Source organism: Dendrobates tinctorius, unplaced genomic scaffold (genome assembly GCF_039654945.1).
Source record: "Dendrobates tinctorius isolate UK_male_01 unplaced genomic scaffold, ASM3965494v1 ptg000251l, whole genome shotgun sequence".
Classification (NCBI taxonomy): domain Eukaryota; kingdom Metazoa; phylum Chordata; class Amphibia; order Anura; family Dendrobatidae; genus Dendrobates; species Dendrobates tinctorius.
In genome coordinates this window covers 8,096,396-8,122,605 of record NW_027361918.1, presented here as the reverse complement: position 1 = coordinate 8,122,605, position 26,210 = coordinate 8,096,396, and the positions used below count along the sequence as shown (strand labels likewise).

Genomic DNA, 26,210 nt, shown 5'->3' with positions numbered 1-26,210 from the left:
TGCGGACAATTTTTGTAGTGTTATTGCAGAAAATGTAAAAACACAACAAGTTGCCGTAAGCGTTGGTGGTAAAGTGGTGAGCATAGCTGCCTTCCAAGCAGTTGACCCGGGTTCGATTCCCGGCCAACGCATTGCTTGTTTTTCTCATTTGGTGTTTCGTTATTCTCATTAAACTTTCTTCTTACAGTTTAGCAACCACCAAAATGAGAAAAAAGTAAAGAGAATATTTCTTAGCTTGTTCACCTTTCTCATCTAAACCATATAACAAAGATGGTTTTCTACTCTTTTTGTTGCTGAAAACTTAGTAGGGTTAATCTGCAATACCAAAGCAATTCTAGTTTAAGCCCTCAAATACTGAGTTGGCCAGGGATCGAACCAGGGTCAACTGCCTGGGAATCAATGCTGATGTAAGCATTGATGTCATCTTGGTGAGCATAGTTGCTTTTCAAACAATAAGCGATAGTTTAATTCTAGAACAACTCATTGTATTTTGCGTTTAGTGGTGTTTTTAATCTTTATAACTTTTTTCGGTAAGACTTATGCTGTGATTTTTCTTCTTTGTCACACTTTAGCTACCTTTTTTGATTCAAAAAGTTCATTTTTGAGTTTTGGACAACGCCTTGCCTTTTTCTAAATTTTTTTAGCAATTGTCTCTTTCCCAACATTTTCGGTCCTTTCTTTTTTTTAGTTAACACATTAGTAACTTTCACTGACAAAACCAAAGTTGAGCAAATGGACTCATACGTTGGTGGTCCTGGACCACCAAATGGACCCGGGTTCGATTCCCGGCCAAGGCAACAATTAAGGGTATTTTTTTTTTTTACTAACACGAAAAACTTTTTGCGGACAATTTTTGTAGTGTTATTGCAGAAAATGTAAAAACACAACAAGTTGCCGTAAGCGTTGGTGGTATAGTGGTGAGCATAGCTGCCTTCCAAGCAGTTGACCCGGGTTCGATTCCCGGCCAACGCATTGCTTGTTTTTCTCATTTGGTGTTTCGTTATTCTCATTAAACTTTCTTCTTACAGTTTAGCAACCACCAAAATGAGAAAAAAGTAAAGAGAATATTTCTTAGCTTGTTCACCTTTCTCATCTAAACCATATAACAAAGATGGTTTTCTACTCTTTTTGTTGCTGAAAACTTAGTAGGGTTAATCTGCAATACCAAAGCAATTCTAGTTTAAGCCCTCAAATACTGAGTTGGCCAGGGATCGAACCAGGGTCAACTGCCTGGGAATCAATGCTGATGTAAGCATTGATGTCATCTTGGTGAGCATAGTTGCTTTTCAAACAATAAGCGATAGTTTAATTCTAGAACAACTCATTGTATTTTGCGTTTAGTGGTGTTTTTAATCTTTATAACTTTTTTCGGTAAGACTTATGCTGTGATTTTTCTTCTTTGTCACACTTTAGCTACCTTTTTTGATTCAAAAAGTTCATTTTTGAGTTTTGGACAACGCCTTGCCTTTTTCTAAATTTTTTTAGCAATTGTCTCTTTCCCAACATTTTCGGTCCTTTCTTTTTTTTAGTTAACACATTAGTAACTTTCACCGACAAAACCAAAGTTGAGCAAATGGACTATGGTGGTATAGTGGTGAGCATAGCTGCTTCCCAAGCAGTTGACCCGGGTTCGATTCCCAGCCAAGACAACAATTAAGGGTATTTTTTTTTTTTTACTAACACGAAAAACTTTTTGCGGACAATTTTTGTAGTGTTATTGCAGAAAATGTAAAAACACAACAAGTTGCTGTAAGCGTTGGTGGTATAGTGGTGAGCATAGCTGCCTTCCAAGCAGTTGACCCGGGTTCGATTCCCGGCCAACGCATTGCTTGTTTTTCTCATTTGGTGTTTCGTTATTCTCATTAAACTTTCTTCTTACAGTTTAGCAACCACCAAAATGAGAAAAAAGTAAAGAGAATATTTCTTAGCTTGTTCACCTTTCTCATCTAAACCATATAACAAAGATGGTTTTCTACTCTTTTTGTTGCTGAAAACTTAGTAGGGTTAATCTGCAATACCAAAGCAATTCTAGTTTAAGCCCTCAAATACTGAGTTGGCCAGGGATCGAACCAGGGTCAACTGCCTGGGAATCAATGCTGATGTAAGCATTGATGTCATCTTGGTGAGCATAGTTGCTTTTCAAACAATAAGCGATAGTTTAATTCTAGAACAACTCATTGTATTTTGCGTTTAGTGGTGTTTTTAATCTTTATAACTTTTTTCGGTAAGACTTATGCTGTGATTTTTCTTCTTTGTCACACTTTAGCTACCTTTTTTGATTCAAAAAGTTCATTTTTGAGTTTTGGACAACGCCTTGCCTTTTTCTAAATTTTTTTAGCAATTGTCTCTTTCCCAACATTTTCGGTCCTTTCTTTTTTTTAGTTAACACATTAGTAACTTTCACCGACAAAACCAAAGTTGAGCAAATTAAGGGTATTTTTTTTTTTTTACTAACACGAAAAACTTTTTGCGGACAATTTTTGTAGTGTTATTGCAGAAAATGTAAAAACACAACAAGTTGCCGTAAGTGTTGGTGGTATAGTGGTGAGCATAGCTGCCTTCCAAGCAGTTGACCCGGGTTTGATTCCCGGCCAACGCATTGCTTGTTTTTCTCATTTGGTGTTTCGTTATTCTCATTAAACTTTCTTCTTACAGTTTAGCAACCACCAAAATGAGAAAAAAGTAAAGAGAATATTTCTTAGCTTGTTCACCTTTCTCATCTAAACCATATAACAAAGATGGTTTTCTACTCTTTTTGTTGCTGAAAACTTAGTAGGGTTAATCTGCAATACCAAAGCAATTCTAGTTTAAGCCCTCAAATACTGAGTTGGCCAGGGATCGAACCAGGGTCAACTGCCTGGGAATCAATGCTGATGTAAGCATTGATGTCATCTTGGTGAGCATAGTTGCTTTTCAAACAATAAGCGATAGTTTAATTCTAGAACAACTCATTGTATTTTGCGTTTAGTGGTGTTTTTAATCTTTATAACTTTTTTCGGTAAGACTTATGCTGTGATTTTTCTTCTTTGTCACACTTTAGCTACCTTTTTTGATTCAAAAAGTTCATTTTTGAGTTTTGGACAACGCCTTGCCTTTTTCTAAATTTTTTTAGCAATTGTCTCTTTCCCAACATTTTCGGTCCTTTCTTTTTTTTAGTTAACACATTAGTAACTTTCACCGACAAAACCAAAGTTGAGCAAATGGTGTTGGTGGTATAGTGGTGAGCATAGCTGCTTCCCAAGCAGTTGACCCGGGTTCGATTCCCGGCCAAGGCAACAATTAAGGGTATTTTTTTTTTTTACTAACACGAAAAACTTTTTGCGGACAATTTTTGTAGTGTTATTGCAGAAAATGTAAAAACACAACAAGTTGCCGTAAGCGTTGGTGGTATAGTGGTGAGCATAGCTGCCTTCCAAGCAGTTGACCCGGGTTCGATTCCCGGCCAACGCATTGCTTGTTTTTCTCATTTGGTGTTTCGTTATTCTCATTAAACTTTCTTCTTACAGTTTAGCAACCACCAAAATGAGAAAAAAGTAAAGAGAATATTTCTTAGCTTGTTCACCTTTCTCATCTAAACCATATAACAAAGATGGTTTTCTACTCTTTTTGTTGCTGAAAACTTAGTAGGGTTAATCTGCAATACCAAAGCAATTCTAGTTTAAGCCCTCAAATACTGAGTTGGCCAGGGATCGAACCAGGGTCAACTGCCTGGGAATCAATGCTGATGTAAGCATTGATGTCATCTTGGTGAGCATAGTTGCTTTTCAAACAATAAGCGATAGTTTAATTCTAGAACAACTCATTGTATTTTGCGTTTAGTGGTGTTTTTAATCTTTATAACTTTTTTCGGTAAGACTTATGCTGTGATTTTTCTTCTTTGTCACACTTTAGCTACCTTTTTTGATTCAAAAAGTTCATTTTTGAGTTTTGGACAACGCCTTGCCTTTTTCTAAATTTTTTTAGCAATTGTCTCTTTCCCAACATTTTCGGTCCTTTCTTTTTTTTAGTTAACACATTAGTAACTTTCACCGACAAAACCAAAGTTGAGCAAATGGACTCATGCGTTGGTGGTATAGTGGTGAGCATAGCTGCCTTCCAAGCAGTTGACCCGGGTTCGATTCCCGGCCAACGCTCAATTCCCGGCTTGTTTTTCTCATTCGGTGTTTCGTTATTCTCATTAAACTTTCTTCTTACAGTTTAGCTAAACCATATAACAAAGATGGTTTTCTACTCTTTTTGTTGCTGAAAACTTAGTAGGGTTAATCTGCAATACCAAAGCAATTCTAGTTTAAGCCCTCAAATATTGAGTTGGCCAGGGATCGAACCAGGGTCAACTGCCTGGGAATCAATGCTGATGTAAGCATTGATGTCATCTTGGTGAGCATAGTTGCTTTTCAAACAATAAGCGATAGTTTAATTCTAGAACAACTCATTGTATTTTGCGTTTAGTGGTGTTTTTAATCTTTATAACTTTTTTCGGTAAGACTTATGCTGTGATTTTTCTTCTTTGTCACACTTTAGCTACCTTTTTTGATTCAAAAAGTTCATTTTTGAGTTTTGGACAACGCCTTGCCTTTTTCTAAATTTTTTTAGCAATTGTCTCTTTCCCAACATTTTCGGTCCTTTCTTTTTTTTAGTTAACACATTAGTAACTTTCACCGACAAAACCAAAGTTGAGCAAATGGTGTTGGTGGTATAGTGGTGAGCATAGCTGCTTCCCAAGCAGTTGACCCGGGTTCGATTCCCGGCCAAGGCAACAATTAAGGGTATTTTTTTTTTTTACTAACACGAAAAACTTTTTGCGGACAATTTTTGTAGTGTTATTGCAGAAAATGTAAAAACACAACAAGTTGCCGTAAGCGTTGGTGGTATAGTGGTGAGCATAGCTGCCTTCCAAGCAGTTGACCCGGGTTCGATTCCCGGCCAACGCATTGCTTGTTTTTCTCATTTGGTGTTTCGTTATTCTCATTAAACTTTCTTCTTACAGTTTAGCAACCACCAAAATGAGAAAAAAGTAAAGAGAATATTTCTTAGCTTGTTCACCTTTCTCATCTAAACCATATAACAAAGATGGTTTTCTACTCTTTTTGTTGCTGAAAACTTAGTAGGGTTAATCTGCAATACCAAAGCAATTCTAGTTTAAGCCCTCAAATACTGAGTTGGCCAGGGATCGAACCAGGGTCAACTGCCTGGGAATCAATGCTGATGTAAGCATTGATGTCATCTTGGTGAGCATAGTTGCTTTTCAAACAATAAGCGATAGTTTAATTCTAGAACAACTCATTGTATTTTGCGTTTAGTGGTGTTTTTAATCTTTATAACTTTTTTCGGTAAGACTTATGCTGTGATTTTTCTTCTTTGTCACACTTTAGCTACCTTTTTTGATTCAAAAAGTTCATTTTTGAGTTTTGGACAACGCCTTGCCTTTTTCTAAATTTTTTTAGCAATTGTCTCTTTCCCAACATTTTCGGTCCTTTCTTTTTTTTAGTTAACACATTAGTAACTTTCACCGACAAAACCAAAGTTGAGCAAATGGACTCATGCGTTGGTGGTATAGTGGTGAGCATAGCTGCCTTCCAAGCAGTTGACCCGGGTTCGATTCCCGGCCAACGCTCGATTCCCGGCCAACGCTCAATTCCCGGCTTGTTTTTCTCATTTGGTGTTTCGTTATTCTCATTAAACTTTCTTCTTACAGTTTAGCTAAACCATATAACAAAGATGGTTTTCTACTCTTTTTGTTGCTGAAAACTTAGTAGGGTTAATCTGCAATACCAAAGCAATTCTAGTTTAAGCCCTCAAATATTGAGTTGGCCAGGGATCGAACCAGGGTCAACTGCCTGGGAATCAATGCTGATGTAAGCATTGATGTCATCTTGGTGAGCATAGTTGCTTTTCAAACAATAAGCGATAGTTTAATTCTAGAACAACTCATTGTATTTTGCGTTTAGTGGTGTTTTTAATCTTTATAACTTTTTTCGGTAAGACTTATGCTGTGATTTTTCTTCTTTGTCACACTTTAGCTACCTTTTTTGATTCAAAAAGTTCATTTTTGAGTTTTGGACAACGCCTTGCCTTTTTCTAAATTTTTTTAGCAATTGTCTCTTTCCCAACATTTTCGGTCCTTTCTTTTTTTTAGTTAACACATTAGTAACTTTCACTGACAAAACCAAAGTTGAGCAAATGGACTCATACGTTGGTGGTCCTGGACCACCAAATGGACCCGGGTTCGATTCCCGGCCAAGGCAACAATTAAGGGTATTTTTTTTTTTTACTAACACGAAAAACTTTTTGCGGACAATTTTTGTAGTGTTATTGCAGAAAATGTAAAAACACAACAAGTTGCCGTAAGCGTTGGTGGTATAGTGGTGAGCATAGCTGCCTTCCAAGCAGTTGACCCGGGTTCGATTCCCGGCCAACGCATTGCTTGTTTTTCTCATTTGGTGTTTCGTTATTCTCATTAAACTTTCTTCTTACAGTTTAGCAACCACCAAAATGAGAAAAAAGTAAAGAGAATATTTCTTAGCTTGTTCACCTTTCTCATCTAAACCATATAACAAAGATGGTTTTCTACTCTTTTTGTTGCTGAAAACTTAGTAGGGTTAATCTGCAATACCAAAGCAATTCTAGTTTAAGCCCTCAAATACTGAGTTGGCCAGGGATCGAACCAGGGTCAACTGCCTGGGAATCAATGCTGATGTAAGCATTGATGTCATCTTGGTGAGCATAGTTGCTTTTCAAACAATAAGCGATAGTTTAATTCTAGAACAACTCATTGTATTTTGCGTTTAGTGGTGTTTTTAATCTTTATAACTTTTTTCGGTAAGACTTATGCTGTGATTTTTCTTCTTTGTCACACTTTAGCTACCTTTTTTGATTCAAAAAGTTCATTTTTGAGTTTTGGACAACGCCTTGCCTTTTTCTAAATTTTTTTAGCAATTGTCTCTTTCCCAACATTTTCGGTCCTTTCTTTTTTTTAGTTAACACATTAGTAACTTTCACCGACAAAACCAAAGTTGAGCAAATGGACTCATGCGTTGGTGGTATAGTGGTGAGCATAGCTGCTTCCCAAGCAGTTGACCCGGGTTCGATTCCCGGCCAAGGCAACAATTAAGGGAATTTTTTTTTTTACTAACACGAAAAACTTTTTGCGGACAATTTTTGTAGTGTTATTGCAGAAAATGTAAAAACACAACAAGTTGCCGTAAGCGTTGGTGGTATAGTGGTGAGCATAGCTGCCTTCCAAGCAGTTGACCCGGGTTCGATTCCCGGCCAACGCATTGCTTGTTTTTCTCATTTGGTGTTTCGTTATTCTCATTAAACTTTCTTCTTACAGTTTAGCAACCACCAAAATGAGAAAAAAGTAAAGAGAATATTTCTTAGCTTGTTCACCTTTCTCATCTAAACCATATAACAAAGATGGTTTTCTACTCTTTTTGTTGCTGAAAACTTAGTAGGGTTAATCTGCAATACCAAAGCAATTCTAGTTTAAGCCCTCAAATACTGAGTTGGCCAGGGATCGAACCAGGGTCAACTGCCTGGGAATCAATGCTGATGTAAGCATTGATGTCATCTTGGTGAGCATAGTTGCTTTTCAAACAATAAGCGATAGTTTAATTCTAGAACAACTCATTGTATTTTGCGTTTAGTGGTGTTTTTAATCTTTATAACTTTTTTCGGTAAGACTTATGCTGTGATTTTTCTTCTTTGTCACACTTTAGCTACCTTTTTTGATTCAAAAAGTTCATTTTTGAGTTTTGGACAACGCCTTGCCTTTTTCTAAATTTTTTTAGCAATTGTCTCTTTCCCAACATTTTCGGTCCTTTCTTTTTTTTAGTTAACACATTAGTAACTTTCACCGACAAAACCAAAGTTGAGCAAATGGACTCATGCGTTGGTGGTATAGTGGTGAGCATAGCTGCTTCCCAAGCAGTTGACCCGGGTTCGATTCCCGGCCAAGGCAACAATTAAGGGTATTTTTTTTTTTACTAACACGAAAAACTTTTTGCGGACAATTTTTGTAGTGTTATTGCAGAAAATGTAAAAACACAACAAGTTGCCGTAAGCGTTGGTGGTATAGTGGTGAGCATAGCTGCCTTCCAAGCAGTTGACCCGGGTTCGATTCCCGGCCAACGCATTGCTTGTTTTTCTCATTTGGTGTTTCGTTATTCTCATTAAACTTTCTTCTTACAGTTTAGCAACCACCAAAATGAGAAAAAAGTAAAGAGAATATTTCTTAGCTTGTTCACCTTTCTCATCTAAACCATATAACAAAGATGGTTTTCTACTCTTTTTGTTGCTGAAAACTTAGTAGGGTTAATCTGCAATACCAAAGCAATTCTAGTTTAAGCCCTCAAATATTGAGTTGGCCAGGGATCGAACCAGGGTCAACTGCCTGGGAATCAATGCTGATGTAAGCATTGATGTCATCTTGGTGAGCATAGTTGCTTTTCAAACAATAAGCGATAGTTTAATTCTAGAACAACTCATTGTATTTTGCGTTTAGTGGTGTTTTTAATCTTTATAACTTTTTTCGGTAAGACTTATGCTGTGATTTTTCTTCTTTGTCACACTTTAGCTACCTTTTTTGATTCAAAAAGTTCATTTTTGAGTTTTGGACAACGCCTTGCCTTTTTCTAAATTTTTTTAGCAATTGTCTCTTTCCCAACATTTTCGGTCCTTTCTTTTTTTTAGTTAACACATTAGTAACTTTCACTGACAAAACCAAAGTTGAGCAAATGGACTCATACGTTGGTGGTCCTGGACCACCAAATGGACCCGGGTTCGATTCCCGGCCAAGGCAACAATTAAGGGTATTTTTTTTTTTTACTAACACGAAAAACTTTTTGCGGACAATTTTTGTAGTGTTATTGCAGAAAATGTAAAAACACAACAAGTTGCCGTAAGCGTTGGTGGTATAGTGGTGAGCATAGCTGCCTTCCAAGCAGTTGACCCGGGTTTGATTCCCGGCCAACGCATTGCTTGTTTTTCTCATTTGGTGTTTCGTTATTCTCATTAAACTTTCTTCTTACAGTTTAGCAACCACCAAAATGAGAAAAAAGTAAAGAGAATATTTCTTAGCTTGTTCACCTTTCTCATCTAAACCATATAACAAAGATGGTTTTCTACTCTTTTTGTTGCTGAAAACTTAGTAGGGTTAATCTGCAATACCAAAGCAATTCTAGTTTAAGCCCTCAAATATTGAGTTGGCCAGGGATCGAACCAGGGTCAACTGCCTGGGAATCAATGCTGATGTAAGCATTGATGTCATCTTGGTGAGCATAGTTGCTTTTCAAACAATAAGCGATAGTTTAATTCTAGAACAACTCATTGTATTTTGCGTTTAGTGGTGTTTTTAATCTTTATAACTTTTTTCGGTAAGACTTATGCTGTGATTTTTCTTCTTTGTCACACTTTAGCTACCTTTTTTGATTCAAAAAGTTCATTTTTGAGTTTTGGACAACGCCTTGCCTTTTTCTAAATTTTTTTAGCAATTGTCTCTTTCCCAACATTTTCGGTCCTTTCTTTTTTTTAGTTAACACATTAGTAACTTTCACCGACAAAACCAAAGTTGAGCAAATGGTGTTGGTGGTATAGTGGTGAGCATAGCTGCTTCCCAAGCAGTTGACCCGGGTTCGATTCCCGGCCAAGGCAACAATTAAGGGTATTTTTTTTTTTTACTAACACGAAAAACTTTTTGCGGACAATTTTTGTAGTGTTATTGCAGAAAATGTAAAAACACAACAAGTTGCCGTAAGCGTTGGTGGTATAGTGGTGAGCATAGCTGCCTTCCAAGCAGTTGACCCGGGTTCGATTCCCGGCCAACGCATTGCTTGTTTTTCTCATTTGGTGTTTCGTTATTCTCATTAAACTTTCTTCTTACAGTTTAGCAACCACCAAAATGAGAAAAAAGTAAAGAGAATATTTCTTAGCTTGTTCACCTTTCTCATCTAAACCATATAACAAAGATGGTTTTCTACTCTTTTTGTTGCTGAAAACTTAGTAGGGTTAATCTGCAATACCAAAGCAATTCTAGTTTAAGCCCTCAAATACTGAGTTGGCCAGGGATCTGAACCAGGGTCAACTGCCTGGGAATCAATGCTGATGTAAGCATTGATGTCATCTTGGTGAGCATAGTTGCTTTTCAAACAATAAGCGATAGTTTAATTCTAGAACAACTCATTGTATTTTGCGTTTAGTGGTGTTTTTAATCTTTATAACTTTTTTCGGTAAGACTTATGCTGTGATTTTTCTTCTTTGTCACACTTTAGCTACCTTTTTTGATTCAAAAAGTTCATTTTTGAGTTTTGGACAACGCCTTGCCTTTTTCTAAATTTTTTTAGCAATTGTCTCTTTCCCAACATTTTCGGTCCTTTCTTTTTTTTAGTTAACACATTAGTAACTTTCACCGACAAAACCAAAGTTGAGCAAATGGACTCATGCGTTGGTGGTATAGTGGTGAGCATAGCTGCCTTCCAAGCAGTTGACCCGGGTTCGATTCCCGGCCAACGCTCGATTCCCGGCCAACGCTCAATTCCCGGCTTGTTTTTCTCATTTGGTGTTTCGTTATTCTCATTAAACTTTCTTCTTACAGTTTAGCTAAACCATATAACAAAGATGGTTTTCTACTCTTTTTGTTGCTGAAAACTTAGTAGGGTTAATCTGCAATACCAAAGCAATTCTAGTTTAAGCCCTCAAATATTGAGTTGGCCAGGGATCGAACCAGGGTCAACTGCCTGGGAATCAATGCTGATGTAAGCATTGATGTCATCTTGGTGAGCATAGTTGCTTTTCAAACAATAAGCGATAGTTTAATTCTAGAACAACTCATTGTATTTTGCGTTTAGTGGTGTTTTTAATCTTTATAACTTTTTTCGGTAAGACTTATGCTGTGATTTTTCTTCTTTGTCACACTTTAGCTACCTTTTTTGATTCAAAAAGTTCATTTTTGAGTTTTGGACAACGCCTTGCCTTTTTCTAAATTTTTTTAGCAATTGTCTCTTTCCCAACATTTTCGGTCCTTTCTTTTTTTTAGTTAACACATTAGTAACTTTCACTGACAAAACCAAAGTTGAGCAAATGGACTCATACGTTGGTGGTCCTGGACCACCAAATGGACCCGGGTTCGATTCCCGGCCAAGGCAACAATTAAGGGTATTTTTTTTTTTTACTAACACGAAAAACTTTTTGCGGACAATTTTTGTAGTGTTATTGCAGAAAATGTAAAAACACAACAAGTTGCCGTAAGCGTTGGTGGTATAGTGGTGAGCATAGCTGCCTTCCAAGCAGTTGACCCGGGTTCGATTCCCGGCCAACGCATTGCTTGTTTTTCTCATTTGGTGTTTCGTTATTCTCATTAAACTTTCTTCTTACAGTTTAGCAACCACCAAAATGAGAAAAAAGTAAAGAGAATATTTCTTAGCTTGTTCACCTTTCTCATCTAAACCATATAACAAAGATGGTTTTCTACTCTTTTTGTTGCTGAAAACTTAGTAGGGTTAATCTGCAATACCAAAGCAATTCTAGTTTAAGCCCTCAAATACTGAGTTGGCCAGGGATCGAACCAGGGTCAACTGCCTGGGAATCAATGCTGATGTAAGCATTGATGTCATCTTGGTGAGCATAGTTGCTTTTCAAACAATAAGCGATAGTTTAATTCTAGAACAACTCATTGTATTTTGCGTTTAGTGGTGTTTTTAATCTTTATAACTTTTTTCGGTAAGACTTATGCTGTGATTTTTCTTCTTTGTCACACTTTAGCTACCTTTTTTGATTCAAAAAGTTCATTTTTGAGTTTTGGACAACGCCTTGCCTTTTTCTAAATTTTTTTAGCAATTGTCTCTTTCCCAACATTTTCGGTCCTTTCTTTTTTTTAGTTAACACATTAGTAACTTTCACCGACAAAACCAAAGTTGAGCAAATGGACTCATGCGTTGGTGGTATAGTGGTGAGCATAGCTGCTTCCCAAGCAGTTGACCCGGGTTCGATTCCCGGCCAAGGCAACAATTAAGGGTATTTTTTTTTTTACTAACACGAAAAACTTTTTGCGGACAATTTTTGTAGTGTTATTGCAGAAAATGTAAAAACACAACAAGTTGCCGTAAGCGTTGGTGGTATAGTGGTGAGCATAGCTGCCTTCCAAGCAGTTGACCCGGGTTCGATTCCCGGCCAACGCATTGCTTGTTTTTCTCATTTGGTGTTTCGTTATTCTCATTAAACTTTCTTCTTACAGTTTAGCAACCACCAAAATGAGAAAAAAGTAAAGAGAATATTTCTTAGCTTGTTCACCTTTCTCATCTAAACCATATAACAAAGATGGTTTTCTACTCTTTTTGTTGCTGAAAACTTAGTAGGGTTAATCTGCAATACCAAAGCAATTCTAGTTTAAGCCCTCAAATACTGAGTTGGCCAGGGATCGAACCAGGGTCAACTGCCTGGGAATCAATGCTGATGTAAGCATTGATGTCATCTTGGTGAGCATAGTTGCTTTTCAAACAATAAGCGATAGTTTAATTCTAGAACAACTCATTGTATTTTGCGTTTAGTGGTGTTTTTAATCTTTATAACTTTTTTCGGTAAGACTTATGCTGTGATTTTTCTTCTTTGTCACACTTTAGCTACCTTTTTTGATTCAAAAAGTTCATTTTTGAGTTTTGGACAACGCCTTGCCTTTTTCTAAATTTTTTTAGCAATTGTCTCTTTCCCAACATTTTCGGTCCTCTCTTTTTTTTAGTTAACACATTAGTAACTTTCACCGACAAAACCAAAGTTGAGCAAATGGACTCATGCGTTGGTGGTATAGTGGTGAGCATAGCTGCTTCCCAAGCAGTTGACCCGGGTTCGATTCCCGGCCAAGGCAACAATTAAGGGTATTTTTTTTTTTACTAACACGAAAAACTTTTTGCGGACAATTTTTGTAGTGTTATTGCAGAAAATGTAAAAACACAACAAGTTGCCGTAAGCGTTGGTGGTATAGTGGTGAGCATAGCTGCCTTCCAAGCAGTTGACCCGGGTTCGATTCCCGGCCAACGCATTGCTTGTTTTTCTCATTTGGTGTTTCGTTATTCTCATTAAACTTTCTTCTTACAGTTTAGCAACCACCAAAATGAGAAAAAAGTAAAGAGAATATTTCTTAGCTTGTTCACCTTTCTCATCTAAACCATATAACAAAGATGGTTTTCTACTCTTTTTGTTGCTGAAAACTTAGTAGGGTTAATCTGCAATACCAAAGCAATTCTAGTTTAAGCCCTCAAATATTGAGTTGGCCAGGGATCGAACCAGGGTCAACTGCCTGGGAATCAATGCTGATGTAAGCATTGATGTCATCTTGGTGAGCATAGTTGCTTTTCAAACAATAAGCGATAGTTTAATTCTAGAACAACTCATTGTATTTTGCGTTTAGTGGTGTTTTTAATCTTTATAACTTTTTTCGGTAAGACTTATGCTGTGATTTTTCTTCTTTGTCACACTTTAGCTACCTTTTTTGATTCAAAAAGTTCATTTTTGAGTTTTGGACAACGCCTTGCCTTTTTCTAAATTTTTTTAGCAATTGTCTCTTTCCCAACATTTTCGGTCCTTTCTTTTTTTTAGTTAACACATTAGTAACTTTCACTGACAAAACCAAAGTTGAGCAAATGGACTCATACGTTGGTGGTCCTGGACCACCAAATGGACCCGGGTTCGATTCCCGGCCAAGGCAACAATTAAGGGTATTTTTTTTTTTACTAACACGAAAAACTTTTTGCGGACAATTTTTGTAGTGTTATTGCAGAAAATGTAAAAACACAACAAGTTGCCGTAAGCGTTGGTGGTATAGTGGTGAGCATAGCTGCCTTCCAAGCAGTTGACCCGGGTTTGATTCCCGGCCAACGCATTGCTTGTTTTTCTCATTTGGTGTTTCGTTATTCTCATTAAACTTTCTTCTTACAGTTTAGCAACCACCAAAATGAGAAAAAAGTAAAGAGAATATTTCTTAGCTTGTTCACCTTTCTCATCTAAACCATATAACAAAGATGGTTTTCTACTCTTTTTGTTGCTGAAAACTTAGTAGGGTTAATCTGCAATACCAAAGCAATTCTAGTTTAAGCCCTCAAATACTGAGTTGGCCAGGGATCGAACCAGGGTCAACTGCCTGGGAATCAATGCTGATGTAAGCATTGATGTCATCTTGGTGAGCATAGTTGCTTTTCAAACAATAAGCGATAGTTTAATTCTAGAACAACTCATTGTATTTTGCGTTTAGTGGTGTTTTTAATCTTTATAACTTTTTTCGGTAAGACTTATGCTGTGATTTTTCTTCTTTGTCACACTTTAGCTACCTTTTTTGATTCAAAAAGTTCATTTTTGAGTTTTGGACAACGCCTTGCCTTTTTCTAAATTTTTTTAGCAATTGTCTCTTTCCCAACATTTTCGGTCCTTTCTTTTTTTTAGTTAACACATTAGTAACTTTCACTGACAAAACCAAAGTTGAGCAAATGGACTCATACGTTGGTGGTCCTGGACCACCAAATGGACCCGGGTTCGATTCCCGGCCAAGGCAACAATTAAGGGTATTTTTTTTTTTACTAACACGAAAAACTTTTTGCGGACAATTTTTGTAGTGTTATTGCAGAAAATGTAAAAACACAACAAGTTGCCGTAAGCGTTGGTGGTATAGTGGTGAGCATAGCTGCCTTCCAAGCAGTTGACCCGGGTTCGATTCCCGGCCAACGCATTGCTTGTTTTTCTCATTTGGTGTTTCGTTATTCTCATTAAACTTTCTTCTTACAGTTTAGCAACCACCAAAATGAGAAAAAAGTAAAGAGAATATTTCTTAGCTTGTTCACCTTTCTCATCTAAACCATATAACAAAGATGGTTTTCTACTCTTTTTGTTGCTGAAAACTTAGTAGGGTTAATCTGCAATACCAAAGCAATTCTAGTTTAAGCCCTCAAATATTGAGTTGGCCAGGGATCGAACCAGGGTCAACTGCCTGGGAATCAATGCTGATGTAAGCATTGATGTCATCTTGGTGAGCATAGTTGCTTTTCAAACAATAAGCGATAGTTTAATTCTAGAACAACTCATTGTATTTTGCGTTTAGTGGTGTTTTTAATCTTTATAACTTTTTTCGGTAAGACTTATGCTGTGATTTTTCTTCTTTGTCACACTTTAGCTACCTTTTTTGATTCAAAAAGTTCATTTTTGAGTTTTGGACAACGCCTTGCCTTTTTCTAAATTTTTTTAGCAATTGTCTCTTTCCCAACATTTTCGGTCCTTTCTTTTTTTTAGTTAACACATTAGTAACTTTCACTGACAAAACCAAAGTTGAGCAAATGGACTCATACGTTGGTGGTCCTGGACCACCAAATGGACCCGGGTTCGATTCCCGGCCAAGGCAACAATTAAGGGTATTTTTTTTTTTTACTAACACGAAAAACTTTTTGCGGACAATTTTTGTAGTGTTATTGCAGAAAATGTAAAAACACAACAAGTTGCCGTAAGCGTTGGTGGTATAGTGGTGAGCATAGCTGCCTTCCAAGCAGTTGACCCGGGTTTGATTCCCGGCCAACGCATTGCTTGTTTTTCTCATTTGGTGTTTTGTTATTCTCATTAAACTTTCTTCTTACAGTTTAGCAACCACCAAAATGAGAAAAAAGTAAAGAGAATATTTCTTAGCTTGTTCACCTTTCTCATCTAAACCATATAACAAAGATGGTTTTCTACTCTTTTTGTTGCTGAAAACTTAGTAGGGTTAATCTGCAATACCAAAGCAATTCTAGTTTAAGCCCTCAAATACTGAGTTGGCCAGGGATCGAACCAGGGTCAACTGCCTGGGAATCAATGCTGATGTAAGCATTGATGTCATCTTGGTGAGCATAGTTGCTTTTCAAACAATAAGCGATAGTTTAATTCTAGAACAACTCATTGTATTTTGCGTTTAGTGGTGTTTTTAATCTTTATAACTTTTTTCGGTAAGACTTATGCTGTGATTTTTCTTCTTTGTCACACTTTAGCTACCTTTTTTGATTCAAAAAGTTCATTTTTGAGTTTTGGACAACGCCTTGCCTTTTTCTAAATTTTTTTAGCAATTGTCTCTTTCCCAACATTTTCGGTCCTTTCTTTTTTTTAGTTAACACATTAGTAACTTTCACTGACAAAACCAAAGTTGAGCAAATGGACTCATACGTTGGTGGTCCTGGACCACCAAATGGACCCGGGTTCGATTCCCGGCCAAGGCAACAATTAAGGGTATTTTTTTTTTTTACTAACACGAAAAACTTTTTGCGGACAATTTTTGTAGTGTTATTGCAGAAAATGTAAAAACACAACAAGTTGCCGTAAGCGTTGGTGGTATAGTGGTGAGCATAGCTGCCTTCCAAGCAGTTGACCCGGGTTCGATTCCCGGCCAACGCATTGCTTGTTTTTCTCATTTGGTGTTTCGTTATTCTCATTAAACTTTCTTCTTACAGTTTAGCAACCACCAAAATGAGAAAAAAGTAAAGAGAATATTTCTTAGCTTGTTCACCTTTCTCATCTAAACCATATAACAAAGATGGTTTTCTACTCTTTTTGTTGCTGAAAACTTAGTAGGGTTAATCTGCAATACCAAAGCAATTCTAGTTTAAGCCCTCAAATATTGAGTTGGCCAGGGATCGAACCAGGGTCAACTGCCTGGGAATCAATGCTGATGTAAGCATTGATGTCATTTTGTTGAGCATAGTTGATTTTCAAACAATAAGCGATAGTTTAATTCTAGAACAACTCATTGTATTTTGCGTTTAGTGGTGTTTTTAATCTTTATAACTTTTTTCGGTAAGACTTATGCTGTGATTTTTCTTCTTTGTCACACTTTAGCTACCTTTTTTGATTCAAAAAGTTCATTTTTGAGTTTTGGACAACGCCTTGCCTTTTTCTAAATTTTTTTAGCAATTGTCTCTTTCCCAACATTTTCGGTCCTTTCTTTTTTTTAGTTAACACATTAGTAACTTTCACTGACAAAACCAAAGTTGAGCAAATGGACTCATACGTTGGTGGTCCTGGACCACCAAATGGACCCGGGTTCGATTCCCGGCCAAGGCAACAATTAAGGGTATTTTTTTTTTTTACTAACACGAAAAACTTTTTGCGGACAATTTTTGTAGTGTTATTGCAGAAAATGTAAAAACACAACAAGTTGCCGTAAGTGTTGGTGGTATAGTGGTGAGCATAGCTGCCTTCCAAGCAGTTGACCCGGGTTCGATTCCCGGCCAACGCATTGCTTGTTTTTCTCATTTGGTGTTTCGTTATTCTCATTAAACTTTCTTCTTACAGTTTAGCAACCACCAAAATGAGAAAAAAGTAAAGAGAATATTTCTTAGCTTGTTCACCTTTCTCATCTAAACCATATAACAAAGATGGTTTTCTACTCTTTTTGTTGCTGAAAACTTAGTAGGGTTAATCTGCAATACCAAAGCAATTCTAGTTTAAGCCCTCAAATACTGAGTTGGCCAGGGATCGAACCAGGGTCAACTGCCTGGGAATCAATGCTGATGTAAGCATTGATGTCATCTTGGTGAGCATAGTTGCTTTTCAAACAATAAGCGATAGTTTAATTCTAGAACAACTCATTGTATTTTGCGTTTAGTGGTGTTTTTAATCTTTATAACTTTTTTCGGTAAGACTTATGCTGTGATTTTTCTTCTTTGTCACACTTTAGCTACCTTTTTTGATTCAAAAAGTTCATTTTTGAGTTTTGGACAACGCCTTGCCTTTTTCTAAATTTTTTTAGCAATTGTCTCTTTCCCAACATTTTCGGTCCTTTCTTTTTTTTAGTTAACACATTAGTAACTTTCACCGACAAAAACAAAGTTGAGCAAATTAAGGGTATTTTTTTTTTTTTACTAACACGAAAAACTTTTTGCGGACAATTTTTGTAGTGTTATTGCAGAAAATGTAAAAACACAACAAGTTGCCGTAAGCGTTGGTGGTATAGTGGTGAGCATAGCTGCCTTCCAAGCATTTGACCCGGGTTTGATTCCCGGCCAACGCATTGCTTGTTTTTCTCATTTGGTGTTTCGTTATTCTCATTAAACTTTCTTCTTACAGTTTAGCAACCACCAAAATGAGAAAAAAGTAAAGAGAATATTTCTTAGCTTGTTCACCTTTCTCATCTAAACCATATAACAAAGATGGTTTTCTACTCTTTTTGTTGCTGAAAACTTAGTAGGGTTAATCTGCAATACCAAAGCAATTCTAGTTTAAGCCCTCAAATACTGAGTTGGCCAGGGATCGAACCAGGGTCAACTGCCTGGGAATCAATGCTGATGTAAGCATTGATGTCATCTTGGTGAGCATAGTTGCTTTTCAAACAATAAGCGATAGTTTAATTCTAGAACAACTCATTGTATTTTGCGTTTAGTGGTGTTTTTAATCTTTATAACTTTTTTCGGTAAGACTTATGCTGTGATTTTTCTTCTTTGTCACACTTTAGCTACCTTTTTTGATTCAAAAAGTTCATTTTTGAGTTTTGGACAACGCCTTGCCTTTTTCTAAATTTTTTTAGCAATTGTCTCTTTCCCAACATTTTCGGTCCTTTCTTTTTTTTAGTTAACACATTAGTAACTTTCACTGACAAAACCAAAGTTGAGCAAATGGACTCATACGTTGGTGGTCCTGGACCACCAAATGGACCCGGGTTCGATTCCCGGCCAAGGCAACAATTAAGGGTATTTTTTTTTTTTACTAACACGAAAAACTTTTTGCGGACAATTTTTGTAGTGTTATTGCAGAAAATGTAAAAACACAACAAGTTGCCGTAAGCGTTGGTGGTATAGTGGTGAGCATAGCTGCCTTCCAAGCAGTTGACCCGGGTTCGATTCCCGGCCAACGCATTGCTTGTTTTTCTCATTTGGTGTTTCGTTATTCTCATTAAACTTTCTTCTTACAGTTTAGCAACCACCAAAATGAGAAAAAAGTAAAGAGAATATTTCTTAGCTTGTTCACCTTTCTCATCTAAACCATATAACAAAGATGGTTTTCTACTCTTTTTGTTGCTGAAAACTTAGTAGGGTTAATCTGCAATACCAAAGCAATTCTAGTTTAAGCCCTCAAATATTGAGTTGGCCAGGGATCGAACCAGGGTCAACTGCCTGGGAATCAATGCTGATGTAAGCATTGATGTCATCTTGGTGAGCATAGTTGCTTTTCAAACAATAAGCGATAGTTTAATTCTAGAACAACTCATTGTATTTTGCGTTTAGTGGTGTTTTTAATCTTTATAACTTTTTTCGGTAAGACTTATGCTGTGATTTTTCTTCTTTGTCACACTTTAGCTACCTTTTTTGATTCAAAAAGTTCATTTTTGAGTTTTGGACAACGCCTTGCCTTTTTCTAAATTTTTTTAGCAATTGTCTCTTTCCCAACATTTTCGGTCCTTTCTTTTTTTTAGTTAACACATTAGTAACTTTCACTGACAAAACCAAAGTTGAGCAAATGGACTCATACGTTGGTGGTCCTGGACCACCAAATGGACCCGGGTTCGATTCCCGGCCAAGGCAACAATTAAGGGTATTTTTTTTTTTTACTAACACGAAAAACTTTTTGCGGACAATTTTTGTAGTGTTATTGCAGAAAATGTAAAAACACAACAAGTTGCCGTAAGTGTTGGTGGTATAGTGGTGAGCATAGCTGCCTTCCAAGCAGTTGACCCGGGTTCGATTCCCGGCCAACGCATTGCTTGTTTTTCTCATTTGGTGTTTCGTTATTCTCATTAAACTTTCTTCTTACAGTTTAGCAACCACCAAAATGAGAAAAAAGTAAAGAGAATATTTCTTAGCTTGTTCACCTTTCTCATCTAAACCATATAACAAAGATGGTTTTCTACTCTTTTTGTTGCTGAAAACTTAGTAGGGTTAATCTGCAATACCAAAGCAATTCTAGTTTAAGCCCTCAAATACTGAGTTGGCCAGGGATCGAACCAGGGTCAACTGCCTGGGAATCAATGCTGATGTAAGCATTGATGTCATCTTGGTGAGCATAGTTGCTTTTCAAACAATAAGCGATAGTTTAATTCTAGAACAACTCATTGTATTTTGCGTTTAGTGGTGTTTTTAATCTTTATAACTTTTTTCGGTAAGACTTATGCTGTGATTTTTCTTCTTTGTCACACTTTAGCTACCTTTTTTGATTCAAAAAGTTCATTTTTGAGTTTTGGACAACGCCTTGCCTTTTTCTAAATTTTTTTAGCAATTGTCTCTTTCCCAACATTTTCGGTCCTTTCTTTTTTTTAGTTAACACATTAGTAACTTTCACCGACAAAACCAAAGTTGAGCAAATGGACTCATGCGTTGGTGGTATAGTGGTGAGCATAGCTGCCTTCCAAGCAGTTGACCCGGGTTCGATTCCCGGCCAACGCATTGCTTGTTTTTCTCATTTGGTGTTTCGTTATTCTCATTAAACTTTCTTCTTACTGTTTAGCAACCACCAAAATGAGAAAAAAGTAAAGAGAATATTTCTTAGCTTGTTCACCTTTCTCATCTAAACCATATAACAAAGATGGTTTTCTACTCTTTTTGTTGCTGAAAACTTAGTAGGGTTAATCTGCAATACCAAAGCAATTCTAGTTTAAGCCCTCAAATACTGAGTTGGCCAGGGATCGAACCAGGGTCAACTGCCTGGGAATCAATGCTGATGTAAGCATTGATGTCATCTTGGTGAGCATAGTTGCTTTTCAAACAATAAGCGATAGTTTAATTCTAGAACAACTCATTGTATTTTGCGTTTAGTGGTGTTTTTAATCTTTATAACTTTTTTCGGTAAGACTTATGCTGTGATTTTTCTTCTTTGTCACACTTTAGCTACCTTTTTTGATTCAAAAAGTTCATTTTTGAGTTTTGGACAACGCCTTGCCTTTTTCTAAATTTTTTTAGCAATTGTCTCTTTCCCAACATTTTCGGTCCTTTCTTTTTTTTAGTTAACACATTAGTAACTTTCACTGACAAAACCAAAGTTGAGCAAATGGACTCATACGTTGGTGGTCCTGGACCACCAAATGGACCCGGGTTCGATTCCCGGCCAAGGCAACAATTAAGGGTATTTTTTTTTTTTACTAACACGAAAAACTTTTTGCGGACAATTTTTGTAGTGTTATTGCAGAAAATGTAAAAACACAACAAGTTGCCGTAAGCGTTGGTGGTATAGTGGTGAGCATAGCTGCCTTCCAAGCAGTTGACCCGGGTTCGATTCCCGGCCAACGCATTGCTTGTTTTTCTCATTTGGTGTTTCGTTATTCTCATTAAACTTTCTTCTTACAGTTTAGCAACCACCAAAATGAGAAAAAAGTAAAGAGAATATTTCTTAGCTTGTTCACCTTTCTCATCTAAACCATATAACAAAGATGGTTTTCTACTCTTTTTGTTGCTGAAAACTTAGTAGGGTTAATCTGCAATACCAAAGCAATTCTAGTTTAAGCCCTCAAATATTGAGTTGGCCAGGGATCGAACCAGGGTCAACTGCCTGGGAATCAATGCTGATGTAAGCATTGATGTCATCTTGGTGAGCATAGTTGCTTTTCAAACAATAAGCGATAGTTTAATTCTAGAACAACTCATTGTATTTTGCGTTTAGTGGTGTTTTTAATCTTTATAACTTTTTTCGGTAAGACTTATGCTGTGATTTTTCTTCTTTGTCACACTTTAGCTACCTTTTTTGATTCAAAAAGTTCATTTTTGAGTTTTGGACAACGCCTTGCCTTTTTCTAAATTTTTTTAGCAATTGTCTCTTTCCCAACATTTTCGGTCCTTTCTTTTTTTTAGTTAACACATTAGTAACTTTCACTGACAAAACCAAAGTTGAGCAAATGGACTCATACGTTGGTGGTCCTGGACCACCAAATGGACCCGGGTTCGATTCCCGGCCAAGGCAACAATTAAGGGTATTTTTTTTTTTTACTAACACGAAAAACTTTTTGCGGACAATTTTTGTAGTGTTATTGCAGAAAATGTAAAAACACAACAAGTTGCCGTAAGCGTTGGTGGTATAGTGGTGAGCATAGCTGCCTTCCAAGCAGTTGACCCGGGTTTGATTCCCGGCCAACGCATTGCTTGTTTTTCTCATTTGGTGTTTCGTTATTCTCATTAAACTTTCTTCTTACAGTTTAGCAACCACCAAAATGAGAAAAAAGTAAAGAGAATATTTCTTAGCTTGTTCACCTTTCTCATCTAAACCATATAACAAAGATGGTTTTCTACTCTTTTTGTTGCTGAAAACTTAGTAGGGTTAATCTGCAATACCAAAGCAATTCTAGTTTAAGCCCTCAAATACTGAGTTGGCCAGGGATCGAACCAGGGTCAACTGCCTGGGAATCAATGCTGATGTAAGCATTGATGTCATCTTGGTGAGCATAGTTGCTTTTCAAACAATAAGCGATAGTTTAATTCTAGAACAACTCATTGTATTTTGCGTTTAGTGGTGTTTTTAATCTTTATAACTTTTTTCGGTAAGACTTATGCTGTGATTTTTCTTCTTTGTCACACTTTAGCTACCTTTTTTGATTCAAAAAGTTCATTTTTGAGTTTTGGACAACGCCTTGCCTTTTTCTAAATTTTTTTAGCAATTGTCTCTTTCCCAACATTTTCGGTCCTTTCTTTTTTTTAGTTAACACATTAGTAACTTTCACTGACAAAACCAAAGTTGAGCAAATGGACTCATACGTTGGTGGTCCTGGACCACCAAATGGACCCGGGTTCGATTCCCGGCCAAGGCAACAATTAAGGGTATTTTTTTTTTTTACTAACACGAAAAACTTTTTGCGGACAATTTTTGTAGTGTTATTGCAGAAAATGTAAAAACACAACAAGTTGCCTTAAGCGTTGGTGGTATAGTGGTGAGCATAGCTGCCTTCCAAGCAGTTGACCCGGGTTCGATTCCCGGCCAACGCATTGCTTGTTTTTCTCATTTGGTGTTTCGTTATTCTCATTAAACTTTCTTCTTACAGTTTAGCAACCACCAAAATGAGAAAAAAGTAAAGAGAATATTTCTTAGCTTGTTCACCTTTCTCATCTAAACCATATAACAAAGATGGTTTTCTACTCTTTTTGTTGCTGAAATCTTAGTAGGGTTAATCTGCAATACCAAAGCAATTCTAGTTTAAGCCCTCAAATACTGAGTTGGCCAGGGATCGAACCAGGGTCAACTGCCTGGGAATCAATGCTGATGTAAGCATTGATGTCATGTTGGTGAGCATAGTTGCTTTTCAAACAATAAGCGATAGTTTAATTCTAGAACAACTCATTGTATTTTGCGTTTAGTGGTGTTTTTAATCTTTATAACTTTTTTCGGTAAGACTTATGCTGTGATTTTTCTTCTTTGTCACACTTTAGCTACCTTTTTTGATTCAAAAAGTTCATTTTTGAGTTTTGGACAACGCCTTGCCTTTTTCTAAATTTTTTTAGCAATTGTCTCTTTCCCAACATTTTCGGTCCTTTCTTTTTTTTAGTTAACACATTAGTAACTTTCACCGACAAAACCAAAGTTGAGCAAATGGACTCATGCGTTGGTGGTATAGTGGTGAGCATAGCTCCCTTCCAAGCAGTTGACCCGGGTTCGGGTCAACTGGCCAACGCTCGATTCCCGGCCAACGCTCAATTCCTGGCTTGTTTTTCTCATTTGGTGTTTCGTTATTCTCATTAAACTTTCTTCTTACAGTTTAGCAACCACCAAAATGAGAAAAAAGTAAAGAGAATATTTCTTAGCTTGTTCACCTTTCTCATCTAAACCATATAACAAAGATGGTTTTCTACTCTTTTTGTTGCTGAAAACTTAGTAGGGTTAATCTGCAATACCAAAGCAATTCTAGTTTAAGCCCTCAAATACTGAGTTGGCCAGGGATCGAACCAGGGTCAACTGCCTGGGAATCAATGCTGATGTAAGCATTGATGTCATCTTGGTGAGCATAGTTGCTTTTCAAACAATAAGCGATAGTTTAATTCTAGAACAACTCATTGTATTTTGCGTTTAGTGGTGTTTTTAATCTTTATAACTTTTTTCGGTAAGACTTATGCTGTGATTTTTCTTCTTTGTCACACTTTAGCTACCTTTTTTGATTCAAAAAGTTCATTTTTGAGTTTTGGACAATGCCTTGCCTTTTTCTAAATTTTTTTAGCAATTGTCTCTTTCCCAACATTTTCGGTCCTTTCTTTTTTTTAGTTAACACATTAGTAACTTTCACCGACAAAACCAAAGTTGAGCAAAGTAAGGGTATTTTTTTTTTTTTACTAACACGAAAAACTTTTTGCGGACAATTTTTGTAGTGTTATTGCAGAAAATGTAAAAACACAACAAGTTGCCGTAAGCGTTGGTGGTATAGTGGTGAGCATAGCTGCCTTCCAAGCAGTTGACCCGGGTTCGATTCCCGGCCAACGCATTGCTTGTTTTTCTCATTTGGTGTTTCGTTATTCTCATTAAACTTTCTTCTTACAGTTTAGCAACCACCAAAATGAGAAAAAAGTAAAGAGAATATTTCTTAGCTTGTTCACCTTTCTCATCTAAACCATATAACAAAGATGGTTTTCTACTCTTTTTGTTGCTGAAAACTTAGTAGGGTTAATCTGCAATACCAAAGCAATTCTAGTTTAAGCCCTCAAATATTGAGTTGGCCAGGGATCGAACCAGGGTCAACTGCCTGAGAATCAATGCTGATGTAAGCATTGATGTCATCTTGGTGAGCATAGTTGCTTTTCAAACAATAAGCGATAGTTTAATTCTAGAACAACTCATTGTATTTTGCGTTTAGTGGTGTTTTTAATCTTTATAACTTTTTTCGGTAAGACTTATGCTGTGATTTTTCTTCTTTGTCACACTTTAGCTACCTTTTTTGATTCAAAAAGTTCATTTTTGAGTTTTGGACAACGCCTTGCCTTTTTCTAAATTTTTTTAGCAATTGTTTCTTTCCCAACATTTTCGGTCCTTTCTTTTTTTTAGTTAACACATTAGTAACTTTCACTGACAAAACCAAAGTTGAGCAAATGGACTCATACGTTGGTGGTCCTGGACCACCAAATGGACCCGGGTTCGATTCCCGGCCAAGGCAACAATTAAGGGTATTTTTTTTTTTACTAACACGAAAAACTTTTTACGGACAATTTTTGTAGTGTTATTGCAGAAAATGTAAAAACACAACAAGTTGCCGTAAGCGTTGGTGGTATAGTGGTGAGCATAGCTGCCTTCCAAGCAGTTGACCCGGGTTCGATTCCCGGCCAACGCATTGCTTGTTTTTCTCATTTGGTGTTTCGTTATTCTCATTAAACTTTCTTCTTACAGTTTAGCAACCACCAAAATGAGAAAAAAGTAAAGAGAATATTTCTTAGCTTGTTCACCTTTCTCATCTAAACCATATAACAAAGATGGTTTTCTACTCTTTTTGTTGCTGAAAACTTAGTAGGGTTAATCTGCAATACCAAAGCAATTCTAGTTTAAGCCCTCAAATATTGAGTTGGCCAGGGATCGAACCAGGGTCAACTGCCTGAGAATCAATGCTGATGTAAGCATTGATGTCATCTTGGTGAGCATAGTTGCTTTTCAAACAATAAGCGATAGTTTAATTCTAGAACAACTCATTGTATTTTGCGTTTAGTGGTGTTTTTAATCTTTATAACTTTTTTCGGTAAGACTTATGCTGTGATTTTTCTTCTTTGTCACACTTTAGCTACCTTTTTTGATTCAAAAAGTTCATTTTTGAGTTTTGGACAACGCCTTGCCTTTTTCTAAATTTTTTTAGCAATTGTCTCTTTCCCAACATTTTCGGTCCTTTCTTTTTTTTAGTTAACACATTAGTAACTTTCACTGACAAAACCAAAGTTGAGCAAATGGACTCATACGTTGGTGGTCCTGGACCACCAAATGGACCCGGGTTCGATTCCCGGCCAAGGCAACAATTAAGGGTATTTTTTTTTTTACTAACACGAAAAACTTTTTGCGGACAATTTTTGTAGTGTTATTGCAGAAAATGTAAAAACACAACAAGTTGCCGTAAGCGTTGGTGGTATAGTGGTGAGCATAGCTGCCTTCCAAGCAGTTGACCCGGGTTCGATTCCCGGCCAACGCATTGCTTGTTTTTCTCATTTGGTGTTTCGTTATTCTCATTAAACTTTCTTCTTACAGTTTAGCAACCACCAAAATGAGAAAAAAGTAAAGAGAATATTTCTTAGCTTGTTCACCTTTCTCATCTAAACCATATAACAAAGATGGTTTTCTAC

At 36.7% G+C, this 26,210-nt stretch overlaps 37 non-coding genes across 37 annotated transcripts; all 37 read left to right on the top strand.

Annotated features, from left to right (window-relative positions):
- The first annotated feature begins 59 nt into the window (after positions 1-59).
- TRNAG-UCC (transfer RNA glycine (anticodon UCC)) lies at positions 60-131 on the top strand. The gene has a single exon. It is a non-coding gene; the product is annotated as a tRNA-Gly (tRNA).
- A 769-nt stretch (positions 132-900) lies between these two features.
- TRNAG-UCC (transfer RNA glycine (anticodon UCC)) lies at positions 901-972 on the top strand. Its single transcript has one exon. It is a non-coding gene; the product is annotated as a tRNA-Gly (tRNA).
- Positions 973-1,753: 781 nt separating this feature from the next.
- Positions 1,754-1,825, top strand: TRNAG-UCC (transfer RNA glycine (anticodon UCC)). Its single transcript has one exon. It is a non-coding gene; the product is annotated as a tRNA-Gly (tRNA).
- A 1,378-nt stretch (positions 1,826-3,203) lies between these two features.
- TRNAG-CCC (transfer RNA glycine (anticodon CCC)) lies at positions 3,204-3,275 on the top strand. The gene has a single exon. It is a non-coding gene; the product is annotated as a tRNA-Gly (tRNA).
- A 103-nt stretch (positions 3,276-3,378) lies between these two features.
- On the top strand, positions 3,379-3,450 carry TRNAG-UCC (transfer RNA glycine (anticodon UCC)). The gene has a single exon. It is a non-coding gene; the product is annotated as a tRNA-Gly (tRNA).
- A 611-nt stretch (positions 3,451-4,061) lies between these two features.
- Positions 4,062-4,133, top strand: TRNAG-UCC (transfer RNA glycine (anticodon UCC)). Its single transcript has one exon. It is a non-coding gene; the product is annotated as a tRNA-Gly (tRNA).
- Positions 4,134-4,684: 551 nt separating this feature from the next.
- Positions 4,685-4,756, top strand: TRNAG-CCC (transfer RNA glycine (anticodon CCC)). Its single transcript has one exon. It is a non-coding gene; the product is annotated as a tRNA-Gly (tRNA).
- A 103-nt stretch (positions 4,757-4,859) lies between these two features.
- Positions 4,860-4,931, top strand: TRNAG-UCC (transfer RNA glycine (anticodon UCC)). Its single transcript has one exon. It is a non-coding gene; the product is annotated as a tRNA-Gly (tRNA).
- A 611-nt stretch (positions 4,932-5,542) lies between these two features.
- On the top strand, positions 5,543-5,614 carry TRNAG-UCC (transfer RNA glycine (anticodon UCC)). The gene has a single exon. It is a non-coding gene; the product is annotated as a tRNA-Gly (tRNA).
- A 734-nt stretch (positions 5,615-6,348) lies between these two features.
- TRNAG-UCC (transfer RNA glycine (anticodon UCC)) lies at positions 6,349-6,420 on the top strand. Its single transcript has one exon. It is a non-coding gene; the product is annotated as a tRNA-Gly (tRNA).
- Positions 6,421-7,031: 611 nt separating this feature from the next.
- On the top strand, positions 7,032-7,103 carry TRNAG-CCC (transfer RNA glycine (anticodon CCC)). The gene has a single exon. It is a non-coding gene; the product is annotated as a tRNA-Gly (tRNA).
- A 102-nt stretch (positions 7,104-7,205) lies between these two features.
- Positions 7,206-7,277, top strand: TRNAG-UCC (transfer RNA glycine (anticodon UCC)). The gene has a single exon. It is a non-coding gene; the product is annotated as a tRNA-Gly (tRNA).
- A 611-nt stretch (positions 7,278-7,888) lies between these two features.
- Positions 7,889-7,960, top strand: TRNAG-CCC (transfer RNA glycine (anticodon CCC)). The gene has a single exon. It is a non-coding gene; the product is annotated as a tRNA-Gly (tRNA).
- Positions 7,961-8,062: 102 nt separating this feature from the next.
- Positions 8,063-8,134, top strand: TRNAG-UCC (transfer RNA glycine (anticodon UCC)). The gene has a single exon. It is a non-coding gene; the product is annotated as a tRNA-Gly (tRNA).
- Positions 8,135-8,903: 769 nt separating this feature from the next.
- On the top strand, positions 8,904-8,975 carry TRNAG-UCC (transfer RNA glycine (anticodon UCC)). The gene has a single exon. It is a non-coding gene; the product is annotated as a tRNA-Gly (tRNA).
- Positions 8,976-9,579: 604 nt separating this feature from the next.
- TRNAG-CCC (transfer RNA glycine (anticodon CCC)) lies at positions 9,580-9,651 on the top strand. Its single transcript has one exon. It is a non-coding gene; the product is annotated as a tRNA-Gly (tRNA).
- A 103-nt stretch (positions 9,652-9,754) lies between these two features.
- On the top strand, positions 9,755-9,826 carry TRNAG-UCC (transfer RNA glycine (anticodon UCC)). The gene has a single exon. It is a non-coding gene; the product is annotated as a tRNA-Gly (tRNA).
- Positions 9,827-10,438: 612 nt separating this feature from the next.
- TRNAG-UCC (transfer RNA glycine (anticodon UCC)) lies at positions 10,439-10,510 on the top strand. Its single transcript has one exon. It is a non-coding gene; the product is annotated as a tRNA-Gly (tRNA).
- Positions 10,511-11,244: 734 nt separating this feature from the next.
- Positions 11,245-11,316, top strand: TRNAG-UCC (transfer RNA glycine (anticodon UCC)). Its single transcript has one exon. It is a non-coding gene; the product is annotated as a tRNA-Gly (tRNA).
- Positions 11,317-11,927: 611 nt separating this feature from the next.
- TRNAG-CCC (transfer RNA glycine (anticodon CCC)) lies at positions 11,928-11,999 on the top strand. Its single transcript has one exon. It is a non-coding gene; the product is annotated as a tRNA-Gly (tRNA).
- A 102-nt stretch (positions 12,000-12,101) lies between these two features.
- On the top strand, positions 12,102-12,173 carry TRNAG-UCC (transfer RNA glycine (anticodon UCC)). Its single transcript has one exon. It is a non-coding gene; the product is annotated as a tRNA-Gly (tRNA).
- Positions 12,174-12,784: 611 nt separating this feature from the next.
- Positions 12,785-12,856, top strand: TRNAG-CCC (transfer RNA glycine (anticodon CCC)). Its single transcript has one exon. It is a non-coding gene; the product is annotated as a tRNA-Gly (tRNA).
- A 102-nt stretch (positions 12,857-12,958) lies between these two features.
- Positions 12,959-13,030, top strand: TRNAG-UCC (transfer RNA glycine (anticodon UCC)). The gene has a single exon. It is a non-coding gene; the product is annotated as a tRNA-Gly (tRNA).
- A 768-nt stretch (positions 13,031-13,798) lies between these two features.
- TRNAG-UCC (transfer RNA glycine (anticodon UCC)) lies at positions 13,799-13,870 on the top strand. The gene has a single exon. It is a non-coding gene; the product is annotated as a tRNA-Gly (tRNA).
- Positions 13,871-14,638: 768 nt separating this feature from the next.
- TRNAG-UCC (transfer RNA glycine (anticodon UCC)) lies at positions 14,639-14,710 on the top strand. Its single transcript has one exon. It is a non-coding gene; the product is annotated as a tRNA-Gly (tRNA).
- Positions 14,711-15,479: 769 nt separating this feature from the next.
- On the top strand, positions 15,480-15,551 carry TRNAG-UCC (transfer RNA glycine (anticodon UCC)). The gene has a single exon. It is a non-coding gene; the product is annotated as a tRNA-Gly (tRNA).
- Positions 15,552-16,320: 769 nt separating this feature from the next.
- Positions 16,321-16,392, top strand: TRNAG-UCC (transfer RNA glycine (anticodon UCC)). The gene has a single exon. It is a non-coding gene; the product is annotated as a tRNA-Gly (tRNA).
- Positions 16,393-17,161: 769 nt separating this feature from the next.
- On the top strand, positions 17,162-17,233 carry TRNAG-UCC (transfer RNA glycine (anticodon UCC)). Its single transcript has one exon. It is a non-coding gene; the product is annotated as a tRNA-Gly (tRNA).
- A 1,543-nt stretch (positions 17,234-18,776) lies between these two features.
- On the top strand, positions 18,777-18,848 carry TRNAG-UCC (transfer RNA glycine (anticodon UCC)). Its single transcript has one exon. It is a non-coding gene; the product is annotated as a tRNA-Gly (tRNA).
- A 769-nt stretch (positions 18,849-19,617) lies between these two features.
- Positions 19,618-19,689, top strand: TRNAG-UCC (transfer RNA glycine (anticodon UCC)). Its single transcript has one exon. It is a non-coding gene; the product is annotated as a tRNA-Gly (tRNA).
- Positions 19,690-20,300: 611 nt separating this feature from the next.
- On the top strand, positions 20,301-20,372 carry TRNAG-UCC (transfer RNA glycine (anticodon UCC)). The gene has a single exon. It is a non-coding gene; the product is annotated as a tRNA-Gly (tRNA).
- Positions 20,373-21,141: 769 nt separating this feature from the next.
- TRNAG-UCC (transfer RNA glycine (anticodon UCC)) lies at positions 21,142-21,213 on the top strand. The gene has a single exon. It is a non-coding gene; the product is annotated as a tRNA-Gly (tRNA).
- Positions 21,214-21,982: 769 nt separating this feature from the next.
- On the top strand, positions 21,983-22,054 carry TRNAG-UCC (transfer RNA glycine (anticodon UCC)). The gene has a single exon. It is a non-coding gene; the product is annotated as a tRNA-Gly (tRNA).
- A 769-nt stretch (positions 22,055-22,823) lies between these two features.
- On the top strand, positions 22,824-22,895 carry TRNAG-UCC (transfer RNA glycine (anticodon UCC)). Its single transcript has one exon. It is a non-coding gene; the product is annotated as a tRNA-Gly (tRNA).
- A 1,412-nt stretch (positions 22,896-24,307) lies between these two features.
- On the top strand, positions 24,308-24,379 carry TRNAG-UCC (transfer RNA glycine (anticodon UCC)). Its single transcript has one exon. It is a non-coding gene; the product is annotated as a tRNA-Gly (tRNA).
- A 768-nt stretch (positions 24,380-25,147) lies between these two features.
- TRNAG-UCC (transfer RNA glycine (anticodon UCC)) lies at positions 25,148-25,219 on the top strand. The gene has a single exon. It is a non-coding gene; the product is annotated as a tRNA-Gly (tRNA).
- A 768-nt stretch (positions 25,220-25,987) lies between these two features.
- Positions 25,988-26,059, top strand: TRNAG-UCC (transfer RNA glycine (anticodon UCC)). The gene has a single exon. It is a non-coding gene; the product is annotated as a tRNA-Gly (tRNA).
- The last annotated feature ends 151 nt before the right edge of the window (positions 26,060-26,210 follow it).